Genomic DNA, 6,000 nt, shown 5'->3' with positions numbered 1-6,000 from the left:
AACAACCTCAAATGGAGACATTTGAGTGCTACTATGAGTTGCTCTATAGGCAAACTCAACATGAGGTAAACATTCTTCCCAAGACTTGATATTTCTTATTATTACAGCCCTTAGAAGGATGGAAAATTCACCACTTTGATTTGTCCATCCGTTTGAGGATGACAAGTGGTTGAAAAGAGGAGCTTGGTTCCAAGCTTTCCCCATAGAGTCCTCCAAAAGTGACTAAGGCATTTTGTATCCCTATCATTTACAATGCTTCTAGGTAGGCCATGAAGCCTACCTTCTTAAAAAATAAATCAGTCACATGGTTAGCATCATCAACTTTCTTGCATGGAATGAAATGTGCCATTTTAGAAAATCCATCTACAAGCACAAATATAGGGTCCTTACCCATTTTTGTCCTAGGAAGACCAAAGACAAAATCCATGGACAAATCTATCTAAGGAGAATTAGGAACTGTTAAAGGTGTATAAATGCCATAAGGCATGACCTTTGATTTAGACTTTTTGCATGTTATACATTTTGCACAATGGTTTTGCATGCCTTATTTCATACGTGGCCAATAAAAGTGTTCCATTAACATGTCTAAAGTCTTTTGGACACCAAAAGTGTCCCATTAAACCTCCTTCATGGGATTCTCTCAAAATAATATCCCTAATGAAGATTTTAGGCACACACAATTCCTTCTCTTTAAATAAAAATTCATTGTGCCAAAAATATCCATTTTTCCTGAAATATCCATTTTGGGCCAAATACGTACAAACAACATAGATTTGTGAAAAATCTTTGTCAAACTCATATTGTTCCTTGATGCATTCAAGACTGGGTAACTTTGTTTCTAAGGTGGAGAGAAAAGTATGCCTCCTAAAAAGAGCATCTGCCACTACATTGGCTTTGCCTTTCTTATGTTTGACCACATAGGGAAATTGTTCTATGAACTAAACCATTTTGCATGTCTATTGTTCAACTTACCTCAGCCTTTTAGTACTTAAGGGACTCATGATCACAAACTCCTTAGGAAGAAGATAACGTTGTCATGTTTGAAGAGATCTCACCAATGCATAGAGTTCCTTGTCATATGTGGAGTAATTAAGTGTTGGTTCGCTTAATTTCCCACTGAAGTAAGAAATTGGATGCCTCTCCTACATTAACAAAGCTCTAATCCCAATTTTAGAAGCATCACATTCAATCTCAAATGATTTAAAAAAATTTGGAAGTGCTAACATGGGTGCACTAGTAAGTTTGGTCTTAAATTTATTAAAGGCCTCTTCTTGTCTTTCAACCCATTGAAAGACAAAAAAATTCTTAACAAGCTCATTAAGGGGTGATGTCAATGTACTAAAGTCCTTAACAAACCTCCTATAGAAGCTTTCCAAATTGTGGAAGCTTCTCACTCTAGTCACGGTCTTAGGTGTAGGCCAATCCTTCATGACCTTTATTTTCTCTTGGTCCACATGAGCCCCGTTAGCATTAATCATAAATCCAAGGAAAAGCACATGATCAACATAAAATGTACATTTTTCAACATTTTCATATAACATTTCGTTTCTTAAAACCAATAAAACAACCTTGATGTGTTCGTGATGTTCTTCTAAAGTTTTTGAATAAATGTGCTTGGAGCATTTGTTAGTCCAAAGGGCATAACTAGCCATTCATATAGATCATAGGTGGTCTTAAAGGCAGTATTCCGCTCATCCCCTTCTCGGATTCTAATTTGATGGTAGCCATTTTTTAGATCAATTTTAGAGAAAGTGGTGGGACCATGCAATTCATCCAAGAGATCATCCAATCTTCGAATTGTATGTCTATATTGGAATGTGATGTTGTTGACGACTCTACAATCAATACACATTCTTCATGTACCATCTTTTTTTGGAACCAAAATTATAGGAACAACACAAGGACTTAGGCTCTCTTGAAACCATCCTTTTTCCATTAACTCACCAATATGTTTTTGAATCGCCTTGGTCTCAAGGGGATTATACCTACAGGCAAGCCCTTTAGGTAGTGATGCACCAGGAACTAAGTCAATTTGGTGCTCAATTCCCCTCAAATGTGGTAACCCATGAGGTACCTCCTTAGGAAATACATCTCCAAATTCCTGCAATAATTTTTCAACAAACAAAGGAAACTATCCTTCCTTAGAAGGGTTAGTGGTTATATAAAATTCCCTACTAAAAGTAGGTACAAAGGTTCCTTTGTAACTAAAGCATGTTCAATCTCCCCCTTTGTTTCCATATACCCTTCTCTTTTGAAAATCTCACTCATTTTGTGTTTGTGCGTACCCTCTTTCTTTTTTCACTCATTTTCTCTCCTTGTTATCTCGGATGTTCACACAAATTTTCACCCTCCTTCTCTTTTCTCTCCAACACAATTTTTCATCTCAATATCTCTTAATCCTCACTTACTTGTCTAGGTGACAAAGGAGAAAGCACCACTTTGCAATTTTGGTGCATAAAAGAGAACATGTTGGTACGCCCATCATGTATGGTTGTTTGTCATATTGTCATGGACCTCCTAATAACAAATGACTAGCCTCCATGTCCATCATATCACGTAGATGAATCCTCATATCTTCCAATGGAAAATTGGATTTCCACTTGCTTGTTAAAAAGCATTTCTCCTACCTCATTTAACCATTGTAACCAGTAAGGAGTAGGGTGTGACTTAGTCACAAGATTAAGCTTTGACATCAATCTTTTAGTAACCATATTAGCACAACTTCCACTATCAATAATCAAAGAATAAACTTTGTTATTGGTCAAACATCTTGTGTGGAAGATGTTTTCTCTTTGATTTGCCTTATGCTCATTGATTTGGCTACTTAGAGCCTCCTTACCATGAACAAATCCCCTTCAAGAACCATGGAACCTTTTTGAAACATTTAACTCAAACTCACGTGTATCATTCACTTTTTGTTTATGGAAAATGTAAAAATTTGTGTATCACTCAACACCCTTCTTAAGTAAACAACGTATAGAACCAAGAAATTTGTGAAAGAAAATCACACCAACTTTTCAAGATGGAAATATTGTGACTTGAGTTCTACCCCAAAAGAAAGAAATTTGACACTTTGGAACTTTTGAACACTTTTTTATTCTTTTGAGCTTTTGTAGAATCACTTTTGACACATTTGAATTTTTTGGATTTTTGACACTTTTTTATTTTTGTTTTTTGGACTTTGACACTTTATAAAGAAGAAAGAAAATAGACTAGACTCACGACCAAGAAAGAAATATAAACACCAAGCAAGAGACTAGCTTTGATGCTACTTTATGTGAATCCATTTTGGAAAGTTCTTATGCACGATCTATCGTGGTTGGTGTTGACCAATCTCATGATTGAATTGAGGCTTTTATAAATGAGTATGCAGAATAGTTAATTAAGTACGATAAAAGAAAATGAATTACATTTGAGGTGATAGGGAACCACAACACTTGAGTTGTTGATAAGCTAAGGTGATGTTCACCACAAGAACTTGGTTCTTGATAAGAACTTTTAATCTTGGTTCAGCCAAGGAGGTTCAGAGAATGCATAGTGCTCTCACAAGGAATTAATCCTTAATTCAATATGAATTATACTCAACTTAAATTCTTTATTTTATGGTGAATAGCATGCATATATAGGCAAACCAAACTTAACTCCCACGAAAAGAAATGGACAAGGCATTAAAGACATAATTCTTGGTGATCCAACATAGGATACCATTTGACTCATAGACTATTCCTACACATGCTTAATTCGGGTAACATATCCCATTAGCAACCATATTACATTCAAGAGGAGAATTAATGATATTAAGAACATAATGAAGAAAACATAGGATTCTTGTTGATGCTTATGAGCCCACGACTTGACGAGTTTGACTAGCATAGGATCCTTTGCCTTGTTGATGCCATAGTTTAAGACATTAATCACATGGTGAAATTCTTGTCTTAACTAAAAGTTATGGCTCCTCAGTTGAAGAATGAATGTAGTAACATAGGATTCTTCTTCCACTTGTATGCCACGTCTAGAAATAACTTCACCTTGAACACATGGAGAAATAGGAGTTAATTCACCACTTAATGAGTCCCACAACCCTGAATTGATGAGCATGGGATGCCATCTTCAAGTGTAAACATTCTCTCGGCCAAGTGAACTTCTTTGCGAGCAAAAATAGCCTAGGATTCTATTTGGACCTTTATGTCCAACAATGCCAAGCTTCCAATGGCTAGAAGTTGGTATTAAACCTCCATAAATGAGCACATAAAGGATCCAACCGGCACTTCAAGTTTCCCACGAGCAAATATTCTCCAATAGCTCTGAAAATGACTTAGGATGTTATTTGATGATTTGTGTCTAGCTGAATTATGCACCAAGGGTCTAAACATGGTGTAAAGTCACCATTAATGACCCAGTTAAGTCCCCTTCGGACATAATCATGATTCCCACAAGCATTTCCTCTCCAACAAATCTATTAGTCTTTATTTACCTGCCAAGTAATAATACACAAAGTGAGAGTACCATTAGTTCATGAAAAATAAAAGTTGGTTCAACCATTAAAGTTCGGATACATATTTAGGCTTGTTTTAAGTCCCACGAGCCATTTTTAGAAATATTCATTATTTATGGGCAGATTTATTAAATAAACTCTAAAATAAAATATGCTAAGTGTTGGTCCAAACTTGGCCAACACAATTATTATTGAAATTAAAAATGTCCAAAACTAAAAGTGTTGGCTAGGCATGACTCGGTCAAGCTACGCCCAGCGCCAAGCTTGGCACGCTAGGCGCATGCACCATAATCAGAAATCCTGGCCATGTCAGATTGACCCAGTGCCTGGCTCAACACTTGATGCACTAAGCCCCTTGTCTCGGTGAGATGCGCCTGACGCGCATAGGCCTGTGCATTAGTCAGGCTTGGTGCCAGATGCACCTAGCCTCATGCCATGGTCAGATTTGGCGCATTGGCCAAGCCCTTAGCCTTTCTCATGCGCATGGCCTGTTCCATCTTTGGCTCGTCTAGAACCATAGACCATGATGCAATTGAGTATCTTGGTACTCCCTTGGACTAACTTTGGCTCACCATCATTGATCAACCCTATAAGTTGTCCAAGAGCATTTTGAGCCCTTTTTGCTTGTGCCCTAGTCGTTGGGCCACTCATGCCTTCAAGGCCATCATAGTCTTGTTTGGTCTCCTTGGGTATTGCATCACATAGGCCTCTCCACTAAAGACGGGAGGGCGATTGATTGAGGATCTTTCATCATCTAAAGGATTTGTAGAGCCCATTGTATATATCACAATAATCTCACGAATTAGCGATTAAGTTAGTATGTTCGAACTACCTCTGATATCACTTGCTGGTTCACAAGGACTCTAAAGATATTCAATGAGTTTCCTCTATGTTTAATCGATTAAAGGATGTCTTAATCGACTAACTGCTTATGTATATAATCGATTAACTTTGAAGCTTAATCGATTAACCAATTTTTGTTTCTTGAAAAAAAACTTGTTTTCTTGATACACCAAGATGCAATGATTTAACTAATCTTGTATGCACTCTACCAGATGAATTTATGCAGTTAATATACAAAACATAACATGCAATAAACTTAACAAGATTTGAATGTCAAGTAAAGTAAATCAAATATTGCGAAAATGTAAAGAGTAAGAAAATGAGACAATGACTTTTACTCTAGTTTGATTTCTAATCCACATGCAATCTACATCTAGGTCTCTCCTTATCATCTTGGGAGATTTTCTTCACTGTGGAACAATATTTTATAACCACACTTCCACCAAGACTATCTTGGACTAAGCTTCTAATGGCTTGTCTTCACCACTTCTAATGGGCCCATCACCACTTCTAATTGACGACACCACCACTTCTAACTTCTCTACCAAGACTACTTGTACATTGAACCTAGCTTCTAATGGCTCATTTCCGCTTCTAACTAGAGTTTCTCCAACCTTTTCTGATCTTCTTGGTGATACCATACACCAAAGAGAAATAGTCAA

This window comes from Lupinus angustifolius, unplaced genomic scaffold, assembly GCF_001865875.1.
Source record: "Lupinus angustifolius cultivar Tanjil unplaced genomic scaffold, LupAngTanjil_v1.0 Scaffold_1_499, whole genome shotgun sequence".
Taxonomy (NCBI): Eukaryota; Viridiplantae; Streptophyta; class Magnoliopsida; order Fabales; family Fabaceae; genus Lupinus; species Lupinus angustifolius.
Note: the sequence above shows the minus strand (reverse complement) of the source record.